General features: G+C 40.9%; 1 protein-coding gene across 2 annotated transcripts in view; it reads left to right on the top strand.

Annotated features, from left to right (window-relative positions):
- Positions 1-15,569, top strand: part of ATF7 (activating transcription factor 7) — an 80,350-nt gene that overhangs the window by 21,556 nt on the left and 43,225 nt on the right. The window contains exon 1 of one of the 2 annotated variants that reach the window (XM_033138521.1): positions 14,174-14,416. The exons of the other annotated variant lie outside the window; for it this stretch is intronic. The gene's annotated coding sequence lies outside the window, so the exon portion shown is untranslated. Of the gene's footprint in view, positions 1-14,173; positions 14,417-15,569 lie in introns of those variants that run through there. 2 annotated transcript variants of the gene reach the window in all.

Raw genomic sequence — 15,569 nt, 5'->3', positions numbered from 1 at the left:
CTGGCGTGCTCTGGTCCATGGGGTCACAAAGAGTCGGACACGACTGAACAACAACAACAAGCAACCAGTTCCGGCAGCCACAGCATTCTAACTCAAATGGAGTAATAAACCTGAGGTTGGGAGACTGGCCCCAGAAAACTTGCCACTAACTTCAGTTTTCCAGCTCTAGCATAAGCTTAATGGTTGGACCTGCCTTGACTTACCTGTAGTTCCATAGAAACCACCAAAATGTAACTTACAGGGGTTCCATCTTAGATATGCAGAAGTTTCTCAGCAGAGGTACATAGCATCAAAGCATAGTGCAGAAAGAGTCTTGACAATTCTGCTGCTGTGTGCCGCCGAACACTTATTTAATGACTTTTGAAACCTTGTAGGCTTGGAGATTGTCAGGAATACTCGGATACTAAAAAGGTGTCATTCTGTTTCAATTGTAACTTCTGTTTGCAAATAACATTATCCTCGTACTCAAGAGCAGTGTTTTTCAACCTTTTTTGGACAAAGGCACACTAGTTTCATGAAAAAAAACCACGAGGCACACCACCATTAGAAAATGTTAAAAAATTTAACTCTGTGCCTATATTGACTATATATAAAGTAATTCTCTTGAATAGGAATCAAATAAACAAATTTTTCCCACGGCACACCAGGCAACATCTCGCGGCACACTAGTGTGCCACGGAACAGTGGTTGAAAAACACTGCTCAAGAGGATAGCTTAAAAAAAAATATCTGTATAATCATATAGTACAATTTCCTTTAATTTCTTGAATACCCCATGGCTAATTCTTGCTGGTTCCAAACATGAACTGCTGTTGCTTGCTTCAGTCAAGTTCCTGATAAAGAGTTCAGTCATTCTAGAACCACAATTTTAAAAAGGGAAGGAAATGCAGTTAATCAAAGCAGCCCCATTTTGAAGTCAATTTTGTAGCCACCTCTTCTACTGGCAATATGAATGATTGATAGCACATGAATTTAATTTTGTTGTTGCTAAGAAAAGCACTTTGGATTCCTCTCTAGGTTATTGGTGCAGAGAATATTCTCAGAAATGTCTAAATGGGATGTAATCTCATTACCAGTTTTTTCACTGCAGAGACAAGACTGTGAAGGTGACTGACGACTGCGACAATAGTGCAGTTTTTATTTTACGAAATAGCCATCCATTCTTGTGAACTGCCATTTTAAATCAATCCCATTTAACAACAGAACAGTGAGAACCTCTAGTTCTGTTGACTGATGCAAGCTGCATTCAGATAATTGAGAGCAGCGTAATTAGGTCTGTGTATTCAAAGAGTTCCAGGGATCTGGAAACTTCAAATACTGGCTTTAAACAGAACCAAGGAAAGGATGTAGAATGATATAACTATCTTAGAAAGTCTGGTTGTTACCTGTTAAAACAAGTATAATGGCAGAGTGATGACTTTTTCTGGTGCAGCTAATGTCCTAGTCCTAATGAGATGCATTGCACCTCTTTATGGATGCCAAAATACTACAATACTAATACACTGTAAAATACTAAATTATCAACCCTTGTTTGCTAATATATTAGTCATTCAAACAACCTTTCTCCCTCCCTTCATTCCCAAAGGAAATGCTCGCCAATCTATATCTCCTATAAGAAAGCGGCTTTTGCCCCCCAACAAACTATGAATAAATATTATCCAGATTAAGAACCTCTAACTCACAAGTTTTCAAATTTAAGGTTTTATTGAACATATTCCTGCAAAATCTTCCTGCTACCATTTATATCTTTTTCCTGTGTTGCATTCTGTGGTAGCAAGGTTTTTCAGTTGTGACCAACATTTTTCAGTTGTATTACACATTAAACTCAAGTTTAAATACAGCAGATTTCTTTCAAATAAGCTATTGAAAAATGAATAGAATCATAGGGTTTTTTGCATCTCTTGCATATGAACATGATTTGCATGCTTTATTCTGAATTTGCTTATGGGGAGTGGAATTTGGAATCTTACACCAAATTAATTGGTTTAATTTGGAAAATCCAATAAATTTTTTTATCAAGGAATTTGGAATCTTCCCTGTTAGCAGGTCTCAAGCATTTTCTCCCGGTGGAGAACTTGAAGATTAGTGGAGGATATCTTGGTGGACCATATAATAAACTTCTTTTGTTCTATGAATCAACTCATATAATTCAAAACTCACATAATTCATATTTTTAATATCCATAACATTGCCTTTTCAATTTGATGGATGTATTTGTGGATTAAATATGAAGAAAAATAACTTTCTTTTATTCAGCACTGGCACCATCATTATCATCAATCCTGTGCCATATTATGAAAATCACAGGCCCTAGGCTAGGCCACCAAAAAGGGCCATTTTAACTTGTCAGTTTTTAGGGGAAAGTTGGTAGACTGCACAATATTATGATTATTATTGGCTTTGAGGCAGAGTCTTGTAAGCTTCTGTAATAATCTGGCCTTGGCAAATGGTCTTGGATCATCACAATCAGAAAAATAAACCAAGTGCTGAGCCAAATACAGATATTATTGACCACAGCCTTTCTGTAGACCGCCTGAGTGATGCACAGACCATGGTTTAAGAATCTGTATTTTGCTTTCAAGAGTCAGTGTAGTGGCAAGAAGAAGAAGGAAATTCGGAAGTAATGGAACATACTAGTGAATGGCTGAGTTATTTGTGACTAGATACCATGAGTAAGGGGAGTGGAATTATTCAGTGTACAGAAGCGTCAGCTCCTGAATGCTAGATTTGTTTACACGGACATTCCTGGTTTTCATAAATGCGCCTCTGCATTCATAGGGACTACTTGCTTTTTGAAGATAATTAAGGTCGCCCTGTGGCCTGTCAAGTGGTTGACAATCCTTCTGCGTGTGAATGCATGTTTATATATATTTTTAGTAGCACTTGTAAGAGCAGGTGACTTATCTAGCCCCCCCCCCATCAACATTTCCCAATCCCCTTCAGCTATTGTCAGGGTCCGTTAGCATACAGAGAGCCCCGACGCCAATTCAGCAGCAGCACCTCTTCCAGCGGGGAAAGCCGCCACACCTCCAATGGAGAAGAGAGGGAAGGAACCAGCCAGGCAGAGAGGGGGCTTAGGGATGCCACTGAGAGCCCCAGAGCCTCTTCTAGCCAGAAGCCACAAGCAGGGAGCCTGGCAGGGAGAGGGCTTGGGGATATTGCTGGGACCCTGCGCTCACTTTGCCCGCTGCTCAGGAGGGAGGCACGCCATTTGCGACACCCCAGTTGTGCAGAGGGGTGAAACGCAAGGAGGGTGGGAGGAGACTTGGGGTGCCAAAGTTATTATGCTGGGGGAGAAGCCGGAAGGGGCCACTCCCGGATTCTGCCAGCGACTGAGATGGACATGCTTTTTGTAGCTCTGCACTGTAAATAGTTTGCACAATAAAACTGCAAAAGACTGTTTGGGCTCCTGCTCCGTTACTCGTGAAGCACCTTCACGCGAACCTTACAGCTATGATATTACAATATTGTTTAAGAGTTTAATTCTCCTGTCTCATTGTCTCCAGTCTCATTCCTCTACTACAGTGGTACCTCGGTTTAAGAACAGCCCTGTTTACGAACTATTTGGTTTATGAACTCCGCGAAACCAGAAGTAGTGTCCCGGTTTGCGAACTTTACCTCGGTCTAAGAACGGGAGGGTTCATTAGGGAAAGCATACCTTGGTTTAAGAATGGGCTTCGGGAACGGATTAAGTTCATAAACCGAGGTACCACTGTATTCAGTATTCTACCCCATACATCATTGGCAATTGCTCTCTGTATTCTGTACTTAAATTTAGGAGGATGGTTTCTGTGCTGGTTGCCCAAATCCAGCTACCAGCAGCACTAAGAGGAGATTATTTGTGATCTGATACACGTTGGAATTGAGGCAAATGAAATATACACTTTGCATAGCTTCTTCTGCTCTTCTACTAGTTCTCCTACTTGGGGGAGAAGTCAAATCTCTGTTACTGCTGCAAATCCTTTTATGCTTTGTCTTCTTTGCTCTCTTCAAGAGATTCTGAGACTTCCCTGGGTACAGTTATACCTGGTGTTGCGTTTCGCTCTTGTTACGGACTTTCAGCTTATGAATGCGGCGAACCCGGAAGTGTTTACTTCCAGGTTCACCGCATGCGCAGAAGCGATCTGCGCACTTTGTGCACGTGCAGAAGTGAATGCTCAATCGTGCTGCGCACATGCGCAGAAGAGGCGCTCTAGTTGCGCACTTTTCTGGGCACCCCGAAACGGACTAGCTAAAGATATTTTTAAACTCGTTTAATTGGCATTAAGGACTAGTCACTAAAAAACATTTTTCTTAGGGCCTCGTTTTTTAAGGACGCTGCAGTCTGCATTCTGTTACGAAAATCTGTGTGTGAACAGCAGAATCGCAATATACCTACTGCACTACTATTTACTAGTGATCAAAGCAGCTGTCTAGAAAGAGCTTACTCGGAACAGTGGGGCTCTTTCAAAGTGAATGTGTTCTGACTTGAGAAAAATAGTTTAAATAAAAATACTCCTGCTTAATAGGTTTGTGAATCTGGCTCTTCTTGTGAGAGAGGGTTATATCATTGTATATGGGCGCAGCAGAGCATGACCAGCAGTTCATATACCTTTTCGTTCCCTCTTTGTGTATGAAAGGATTCAGAAACCTTTCACCAACTCCATCTGCACAAGACCTCGGAAATGCAGCCAACTGCTGTAAAGCATGTAACAACATGGTAGGGCCTCTGAGATATTTTTGGCCATGCATACCAAGTCAAAAAAAACCATGAGTGAAAAGTTCAATGAGATCTTTATTTGTACAGGGATGAGGGAGAATTTGGTACTTAGGTCAATGCAGATTGGGGGTTCTGAAATGCCTTTTGTTTCCTGTAGGCATCTGGGTATGAGCTGCTTAAACATTCCTTTCCCATTTTTGGAGTGCAGCCCCCCTCCTGTAATTTGTTTTATTTTTAATACAAATAAATGTGTTCCTATATGTTCAGGCTGTTGGGGTTATGCTTCTGTAGTGTATGTGCTGGCTAGAACTGCTTCTCTCTGAGTGCATATGTGAGACATTTCTAACTCCATACAGTATTAACATTCACTGGGAAGAGAAGTGTGGATAAATATAGTAATAAATTTAGCTGTAGGAATCGGCTGCTTTGTATCGCTCTTCCCCACCTCTAACTGGTTTTTCTAATTACAGGTAGGTAGCCGTGTTGGTCTGCCATAGTCAAAACAAAATAAAAAATAATTAAAAATCCTTCCAGTAGCACCTTAGAGACCAACTAAGTTTGTTCTTGGTATGAGCTTTCGTGTGCATGCACACTTCTTCAGATGAAAGCTCATACCAAGAACAAACTTAGTTGGTCTCTAAGGTGCTACTGGAAGGATTTTTAATTATTTTTTATTTTGTTTTGGTTTTTCTAAAATAAACTGGGATGCATGCTATGGAGCTATATCGGTTAGGTGTTCTTTAGTTGGGATGTAACTTTTTAAAGAATATACTGTACTAACGTTTCCCCAACATAAGGGTTCTCTGTTGGGCTAAAGGTTGGATTTCTCACAGATTTTTGCCAAGTTTTTTTTTTTTTGTTATTATCTCCAAATTAAACTGCTATGTTTACTGTCATATCAAATGAATCAAGAGAGTACCTTGCTCTGAGTGCATCACGCCCACAAACCTGTGACTTTATTTCATTTTAAAGCTGTGTATTTTCCTATGTGCACTCTTTATTACACTGTTTCACTAGGAATTTCAAGGAAGGAATTGTTTTGTACCCTTCCGCCTGCTTTCCTTTTCCACAGTTTGTTGTTGTTGCTGTTAATTTCTTTTCTATACCACTTTATATTTTTAAGAAAGAAAGGTCAAAGAGGTATACAAAACACGAAAACATCAAATGAAACAACTCAGAATAAATCATTACAAAAGAAATTCAAATATAAAATACATGTCCAAGGCAACAAAATTGACAGGAAACTAAAATATTATCTTAAAGATTTCAAAATAAAACATTGCAAAAGAGGTCAACTACAGAATGCACATTTAAAGCAGCAAAGTTTGCAAAAAACAAACAAACAACACAACTCAAAACATTTCAAAACAAAAATAAAATGCACATTTAAAACGGCATAATTAACAAGAGAATAAAATATTATCAAAAGCATAGAAGGCGGCTGCAGCTGTGGCTGCTGCTGCTAGGAGATGCTGCCGCTGCCAATTCTGCCAGTGGCGGTTCATGGAGGTCGGTGGTTGTGGAAGTTCAGGCACGATGTCCTGGCTGTCTACTAAGATGGCCAAGATGGTCTCTGTCCTCAGCAGCCTCAGCTTTTTGTAGATGGAGTCAGTCAAGGCCCCAGGTGGGGAAAGGCCTGCGAGGCAGGGAGCAGGTCCCCCAAGACTGACAGCCAAGAAGTACTCCCACTTCCAACCCACATAACTTCTATGCATATTGTACATCTTGAGGATCTTGTTTCTTGTGTGATGTGGCCGTTATCATGCTGTTGTAGTGTTCAGTTTTATTTCCTGTGGCAACTTCTCATGCATTCCTGCAACCTGGGTTTGGAGTCTGGAGATGGTCTCTGGGTGTGTTTTCTTATTGTTTCCCATTTTATTTATGAATAAAAGTCTGTACATGTTGCTTTTAACCTGTTGTCCATAACTCACTGAGCAAAGGGAATGTGTTAATTGTCTGCTTGTGAATTCTGACTTCATTTCCATTTTCCATCGTCTGTATAGGGAAGAGTGCTAAACTCAGCTGTTAGGCTTAAGGCAAATAATAATAATAATATTAATATTTGAACTATTCCTATTGTAGATGATAGCTTTGCTTTGGAGTTGGCAGTTACCATCTTTCTCAAGCAAGAGCTGTTAAGGGGATCCTAACAGTTGGGTGGATTTTGGGGTAACCAGACAGTTTTGTGAAGCATGTGATGTATCCTTCCCTGATAAATCTCCAAAAACGAAGCAGAATGAGGTGTTCTGTGGAGTGGAGGTGGGACAATGCTGGCCATTAACTGACCTTGACCACATGAATTTGCCCTCTGGGTCCATAGATTTTGGGTCACCTGCATTTGCGTCTTCCAGACCATGGGAAGACGACATTAGGATTTTTTTTGTTAATATGGAAAGGTTAGATTTTCTTTCAGTTTTACATGAATCCAAGCATGACATACCTTGTGATTTAGCCTACCGTTTAGTCTACAGTCACGAGACTTGGCAAAGCTAAATATATTCAATAGTTTATTAATGTTCTGTCCTTTTTTGCTTCTTGATCTTGATCAAAGCTTGCAAATGTTCAGAAAGCACGAACAAGAGCTTTTCTGAAAGAGAAAAAGAATAGCGTAGTTGGAATCTCTTTAAGCCTTGTGATCTGCCTTGTGGGAGCATGATTTATGACTTCTGACTAGTGTGGGGTTTGAGAGCCTTTGTTTATGAACAAATGGGATAATGGCAAAGGTAATACGTTTCCAAGCACAATTCAAAGTGTTGGTGCTGACCTATAAACCCCTAAACGGCCTCGGTCCAGTATACCTGAAGGAGCGTCTCCACCCCCATCGTTCTACCCAGACACTGAGATCCAGCGCCGAGGGCCTTCTGGCGGTTCCCTCGCTACGAGAAGTGAAGTTACAGGGAACCAGGCAGAGGGCCTTCTCGGTAGTGGCACCCGCCCTGTGGAACGCCCTCCCACCAGATGTCAAAGAGAAAACCAACTACCAGACTTTTAGGAGACACCTGAAAGCAGCCCTGTTTAGGGAAGCTTTTAATGTTTGATTGATTATTGTATTTTAATGTTTTGTTGGAAGCCCAGCCAGATGGGCGGGGTATAAATAAATAAATTATTATTATTATTATTATTATTATTATTATTATTATTATTATTATTATTATTATTATTATTATTATTATACTACCATTGACACTTGGACTGACCAGATGCAGCCATATTCACAGACTGCAGATATTCATGAAAACGGTGTTATACACACACACACACACCTCCCTCCCTCTCTCTCTCTCTCTCTCTCTCTCTCTCTCATTGCCCACAGGCTTACCAATCTGTGATGTATTTAAGAACATGAGGAGAGCCTGCTGGATCAGGCCTTTGCCCATCAAGCCCAGCTTTCTGTTATCACAGTAGCCAATCAGGATATGGGCACAAAAACACTCTCCCCTCCTGTGCTTTCCAGCAACTGATTTTCATAAGCGTTACTGCCTTCAACTGTGGAGGCGGTGCATAGGACTCCAATATGAAAACAATGTTTGATCAGAAAGCTTGTGCCTCTCTGTTATGTTCAAAAAGCTGTGCATGGTTAAAGGTGCAAAGCCCCTAACGTTTGCACATTGTGTGCCCCACATGTGCACCAGAAACACAGGAGGCAACTCCTAGGGGCCGAGGGGTCTCCAGCCCCCACAACAAAATATTTCAAGGAGCCTCCCCCCCCCATTGATGGGCATTGCCATTCAAATGGTGTCTGTGCACCTTGTCATGTGATTGATTGTGCAGGGCACAAATATTTTATTCAAGTTGGCACCTCTGACCAGAACCACATGGGAATCACTGACTTGAAACAACTATCTTGCTTGTTCTAGAAGCTGGTGGTTAAGCAAGTGAGGGCACATGTTCTAACAGTAAACAAAATATTGGGAGTCTGGCAGGGACATGTAGAAAATCGGGCAAGTGGGATTTCATAGATCTTGCTGTTCTGAAGGAAACCCCCGAGGACTGCTTGAAGGTTAATCTCATGAGAAATGTGGCATCTTGTTTGCCTCTAATGCAGTCTTAATGATACATGCTGGCAAACCAAGCCACTGTGTTTTAGAGCTCCCAGCTGTTTCTCTGGAATAATTTTTATAGTCTGGCAAAAGGGAAAAAAAGCAGCATGTGTTTTATAAAAAAAATCATGGTTCTAATATTCCCTTGAGAGTAAACATTTACAAATTAAGAATTGTTTGTGCAAAAGGAATAGGGTATAGGGGACTCCGAAAGCCCAGCAAAACAGAGCTATAATTTAACCCGCTGTAGTAAAACCTTGTTAAATAAAACCACTGTGTGATGTGCTTTTTAAGACTGCTGTAGTTCCAGAGGCTTGGATGCCTGTGGTTGTTCAGAAAGGCTTAGTTCACTTGCTAACACTTGGGCGTTTCTTCTTAAGATCTGTTGGAGAAGCCTTCTCCCATGCCTCAGGGCAGAAGAGCCTCCCCAACAAATCTTGAGAAGCAGATCTTAAGAAGAAACATGGGACTTCAACTGTCCCCACAAGGCCACCTGCCAATGGGTGGCTTTATGTTTGGAGGTGAGGCTTTTAAGGATTTAGCCCAACTAGAAAGGAAGAACAATAACTGTACAGCAATGGTAAGTTTAAAGAAGCAGCTTGAACATAAATGCAATCTTATTCTTGCAAATGGTCACTTCTGTTTTGTGATATTTTTTTTCCAATGTGAAGGAAGTAAAAAGGAGAACTGTGTGCACCAACAGATATACGGATGACTTGGGTATGGAGCAAGTGTATGGACAGTCCTGGACTTTGCCCAGTTATTTATTATTATTTTTATTATTAAAGATTTTCTTGATTTACAAAGGTAGTGCAATGTCTCTCTCGTGTTTTTTCCATGTAACATTTTTGCAAGTCAATTTCGTTTGTTGAGATATTAGGAGGAAAAGGAGGAAAGAGGTGGGTGGGATGGGGAGATGGGTTGGGTGGGGTGACGATGTTTCTATTTTACTTAATATATGTAGGGTTTGGTGTCAGTGTTGTTTGTGCAGGTTCTCTGTTGTTCACTTGTGTTCCTTTGGTGGGGGGGGGAGAGGTCGGGGTTGGTGTAGGATGTGATTGTTCATTTGTGGTTGGCTGTGGTGGTCTTTGGTGACTTTGCCCAGTTATGAAGTGACTAGAGGCTTTGGATTAGTACCGGTATTTACTTCTCAGCCTTCTTCCCGATCTGATAGCATCAGTGGATGATGTTCATCCAAGCAAGGTGTTCCTTGGATGAACATAATAAAAATAATTCCCTCTAAAATTGAACTTGGGTTGTGTGCCTATTCATTTGGAAGCAAAACAGTCACCCCAGGATAAGCATACTAGGAGAATGCAGAAGTACACACATTTGTGAATTAAAGGCAGGTAATTTTCACCAAAAATTGATTGACAAGGAGCGTTCACCTCTACATAGTTCCATCCTTATTTCAGGCATTGTTACATATTGGTAAATCGTGATGTTTAGCTGGTGATATATTGCGATGTTGGAAACCAGGTATCTCCCAGCCCTAACAAGGACCTCCCAGAGTTTCCACACTTGAAAAAAGTTTAATGCTGGGCTGAGACTCCTGTGACTTTCCATCTGGAACCACAATATCCATCACCCATCACACTTGGCCATTGGCTATGCTGGCTGACATTTGGATTCCAGCTTCTGTTCCCCATTCCTGCTTTAAAGGAATCAGAACCTGATTGGAGCCCTGAACAAAAGCACTCCTAGAAGGCTGCAGGTCCCACTTGTATTAGAAATAGTTCTGTAGCATAATAATTCAGAATACTACTACCCATTGTATTACTTGTAAATATATATCTCTGCTTGCTTTTGTTCATGGTAATGTAACCAAAGCATTGCCTTTTTAAAGAAATCTGCTTTTTGTTACAAGGCCTGATCCAGGGTATTTCACAAAGGAAAAGAAGTCTCCTCCCTTAAACTTACTTGTTCACTTTATCACAGAAACCACCTTGAAGTAGTTATTGAAGCCTGATGACAGCTAGACAATTTTCCTTAAAGTACCGATATCTTACTTTGGACTGCAATAAGATCAAACCTATCCATTCTTAAAGAAATCAGCCCTGAGTGCTCACTAGAAGGACAGATCCTGAAGTTGAGGCTCCAGTACTTTGGCCACCTCATGAGAAGAGAAGACTCCCTAGAAAAGACCCTGATGTTGGGAAAGATGGAGGGCACAAGGAGAAGGGGACGACAGAGGATGAGATGGTTGGACAGTGTTCTCGAAGCTACTAACATGAGTTTGGCCAAACTGCGAGAGGCAGCGAAGGATAGGCATGCCTGGCGTGCTCTGGTCCATGGGGTCACGAAGAGTCGGACACGACTGAACGACTGAACAACAACATCTTACTTTCTTCATGAGACCACTGTGAAGCTGCCATGGACCCTTGCCTATGGGCCCTTCTTCGTCTCGCATCCTAGATCTTGGTTAACAGGGCAACTATATATGCATACCTGCACAAAATTAAGGTCTACTGAGTTCAGTGGGACTTACACCCAGGTGATTGTGTATAGGATTTCAGCCTAATGGCGAGTACTAGCCAATCCATTAGATATTTCATGGTTTTGGAGATACAGAGGCGCCTTTTGAATTATGGAAGTTTTCCTGTTACCTGAATTGAGTGCTTAAGAGCATTGGTCATTTTTAACCCAGAGGAAATCTCCCTGGTCACCAATGAGCTCTCTACAATGAGCTGCTTATTGCCCATTTGTCAATATTTTAGTAAAACAAAGACTAAGCTAGGATTATTGCACCAATTTTCTTTTTTAAAGGATTGGCATCCATTTTAATGTCCATAAAACTTCACGCAGCATAAAACTTAAAGGAATTTATCTCTTTCTGCAAATAGAGATTTTTTTTGTCTTTAGCCTATTTTATTATTCCAGTTTGAAACAGATGAATAGCCTGTTTGTGTTCTGAGCCCTTTCTACATCCTGACTTTTTTTTTTAATCCCATAATTCATTTGCCACATCAGATGGTATGTTTCAGCTTTGGACAGCTGCAGAAGCGTGGAAAGGAAAGAGGTTACTTCAAGATCAAAATATAGGTGCATTGGCAAGATGACATGGAGAAAAGCTTCCAGAAAGCTCATTCGCATTGTGACTATCAATACTGATCTTGTCACTACTCTTCCTTTTTATTAAGAGGCTGCATCTGGAAAGTAAAATGCTTAAAAGCCTTGGCTACTGCTCAGGACTAGTTTCAAAAAGCAATTAGAACTGCAAATTAGAGAAGCACCAGGCGCAGAATTGCATTTGGGAATTATGAAGCAATGAGCATGGGAAGGCTTTCTGGAGTGGACTTTATCAACACACTCAGTGTGCAGTTAGTATGGGTGTACTGGGAGTTTGCTAATGGACTCGCCAGACTTAATTCTCTTCCAGCTGAAATCTCTCTCTGCTCCCCCTCCTCCTGCTATGAATCATGAGCATTACAAAATGTAAGAATTTAGGAGGAGAACGAGGCAGTAGTTAAGCACTCACTTAGTCATGCCTGGATTTGTAGTGAAGCAACCATCAACCTTTTTCGTTGTGAAAAGTTGACAGGGTTGCATAACACACTTGCAGATGGTTAGTAGTAAGTTGTGGTCATTGTGGTTGAAATGGAAAGTCGCCCTGCAAGTTGTAAGTTTTATGTTTTCTGTAGATACCTTTGTTAAGCAGAGAGATGGTGAGCTTGAAGAACGCTTTGGGCACATTTCCACATACCAATATTTCATCACTGCTTGACTTCCAAGAATTCTACAGCGGTTGTTAAATGTGGGCATCATCATCTTTGCTGCTGCTACTTAAAATATTAAGTGCCAACAGTGCAGTAGGCGCCATACCAACCAAATAAGTTAGTAATTGTTCTTGCTCAGGAAGATAACAGTGCAAGTCTTCTGCCTAAGGCCTGGCTCATGGGGTGGGGGGGGGGACTTTCAAAATTTTGCAACATAAGCTTGTCCTCAATTAGTGTAGAACAGGGGTAGCCAACTTCCAAGAGACTGCAATCTACTCACAGAGTTAAAAACTGGCAGTGATCTACCCCCTTTTTGGGGGTTCAGGTCAAAGTTGTTGAGCTAGCTTTTTTTAGGAAGGAGGGAGGCCCATTTTGGGGGGGGGGGTTCGGGTAAAAGTTGTTGAGTTTTTTCAGGGTGGAGGTAAAATGTTGAGCTTTTTTTAGGGGAGCAACAGTTGTTCAGCTTCTTTGGGGGTAGCCAATGATCTACCAGTGATCTATCACTGACGTCCAGTGATCCACCGGTAGATCACGATCTACCTGTTGAACATGCCTGGTGTAGAAGGCATTATTTTGAAAAGCTACTTTACTTTATGAATAAGAAGCAAATGCTGAGTTTGCAGAGAAACTAAGCAAATTGAAGTATGTCAACTCACGTTTCTCATTCAATCTTGGGTACAGAAATCCTTGGGTTTTGAAATGTGTATTTCTTTGGGAGGGTAGGGCGGAATGTTGAATTAAGTTTTGCTTTTTAAAGTTATTAAGGGCTGCAAGTTAACCTAACAAAGATGCTGAATGTTCCTCTCTGCAAAAAAGGTTGCCATTTTATCTACAGTGGTACCCCGCTAGACGAATGCCTCGCTAGACGAAAAACTCGCTAGACGAAAGGCATTCGCTAGCGGAAGGCTGTCTCGCAAGACGAATTTTTCAATGGGCTTGCCTCGCAAGACGAAAAAATTTCCGATTTTTCTTTTTTCTTTTATTCGTCAAACCGCTATTCTCTCGTTGGTGCTTCGCAAGACGAAAAATTCGCTATACGACAGCACTCGCAGAACGAATTATTTTCGTCTAGCGAGGCACCACTGTACTTGCTTTGCTTCTGTTAATTTTAATCATGCTACCACGGTACCATCTTTAGGAAGTTTTAAGTGATATTGTTGACTATTAAGGCTGCAATCCGGTGTACACATACCTGGGAGCAATCCTAACTGAACATGCAGTCTTGCTTCTTGGCTTGTAGAGGGCAACCTTTAGCAATAACTGAAAGCTAAAGATAACAATGTTTGCAAATGTACAACGGCTACTCAATAAAATTTTCACAAATGAAGCAAGTAAAAATACTTAAATTGACTATGTATTCCCTAACTCCCGACAGTATAAAAATAGCTTTGGATTAACCTTTATTGAGGAATGTTAATTGAATGCAAATATTTAAAATGCCTTATATTCTGCAGACAACATTGGATTTACATTTGTGAATCGCAGGGTAGAGATGTTTTATCAAAGAATGATGGGTTGTTTGTGCAGTGGGATTATTTTTTAATCTACCGTATTTTTCGGCGTATAAGGCGACTGGGCGTATAAGGCGACCCCCAACTTTTGAGAAGATTTTCCTGGATTAAAAAGTAGTCTTATATGCCAGAATATACAGTATGCCACTTCTCCCTAGTAAAAATACATCCAAAGGTAGACGTACAAGCAGCATAGACATAATTGCAGAAACTATCTCCTAGTAGAGGAATGTTCAAGTGCTGTGAAGTGTGTAGAAGCCATAAGCTGCTCTTCGGTTAACCAGAGTCCATGAAGTATAAGTAACTTTAACAATGATTTGTCAGTCGTATGCAGGCAGGCTGAGCACTTGCAGCTTAACCAAGTGATCCAGAACTCTGAAAATAAATCTTGTCCTGGCATGCTATCGTCTCCGTTGCATAGCCTTGATGTGAAAGAGTTGACTACTTACGGGTGAGAAAAGTGTTCAGATTCATCATCTGTGACCTCATTTAATTTAATTTTCCCTGCCACATAACATTTTTGAAAAGCAGTTACTTACTTATCAGGGCTTCTGATGAGGAATGTAATCAAATTTTGACTTTGCCAGGTCACACGCACAAGAATGTGTGTGCACTAAGCTTGCATGGTTACAGGAACAATTGAGTTTGTCAGCCTTGGAAGGTGGAGCAGTTGACTATGGCCCCCACACTGCCATTCAGAAGACATGGTGAGCCATAAACCATTTACCACTGCATGCTGCCAAATCACCCCCATTGCAATCCTACCCTGGCACAAGCTTTGGCTTATCATAGAATCTCAGTGCTTGTGGTTTTGTTTCAGAGAAACAAACTATAGTTAGGAAGCCAAGGTTTGTTCTTGGCTTTCTGTTCACAATTGTTGAAAGAGGCAAATCTTGAGCACCGGACCAGGCATCATGGTATGCACAGTAAACTTCAAAGTATGATTTTTAGCTTACTGTGTTCCTGAACACAGACACAGAATGCCTACCACTAGTTACGGCTAGTCTGCTACGACCTTGCAGCTAAAGGCAATCTTCTGCAGACGTAATATGTGCACTTCTACCATGAGTGTCTGTGTAAAGATACCGCACACACTTCCATTGTTGTCCATTATTCAAGCACACACCATAAGGAAGGTGTGTGCAACTTGCGTACAGTGTTTGCCAGACAAATCCGAATATCGGAATAGTTTGCACCAGTCCTAACTGCTTGTGTTAGCACCTGCTGGCAAAACTTTTCTTGCTTGCATTTAATTGACAAGGCCAGGTTGGATGCCAGAGATATTTTAAGAGACCCATATAGCCACACACTGCACACGTGCTCAGAGCTGTAGACAAATGAATTGATTTCCATATTTTAATAATTATGGGCATCTTACAAAAGACTGAGCTGCTTTTGACTCATCCTTTGCTTGTAACAAAGTTAAGTGAACTGAGGATAAAAGAAGTGGAGATGTGGAATTTGATGTTTTATTTTATATGAATAAGATTTAGGATTTAAGATATGTGGATTATAATTGTAAGATTAAGATTAGATATAAGAAAGTAGATTTTACAAAGTTACTAAAGAAGACCAGAAATGAACGCAAAAGAGAGGATGTGAGG

Source organism: Lacerta agilis, chromosome 2, assembly GCF_009819535.1.
Source record: "Lacerta agilis isolate rLacAgi1 chromosome 2, rLacAgi1.pri, whole genome shotgun sequence".
NCBI lineage: Eukaryota > Metazoa > Chordata > Lepidosauria > Squamata > Lacertidae > Lacerta > Lacerta agilis.
Note: the sequence above shows the minus strand (reverse complement) of the source record. Positions and strands in the feature narration are given on the sequence as shown.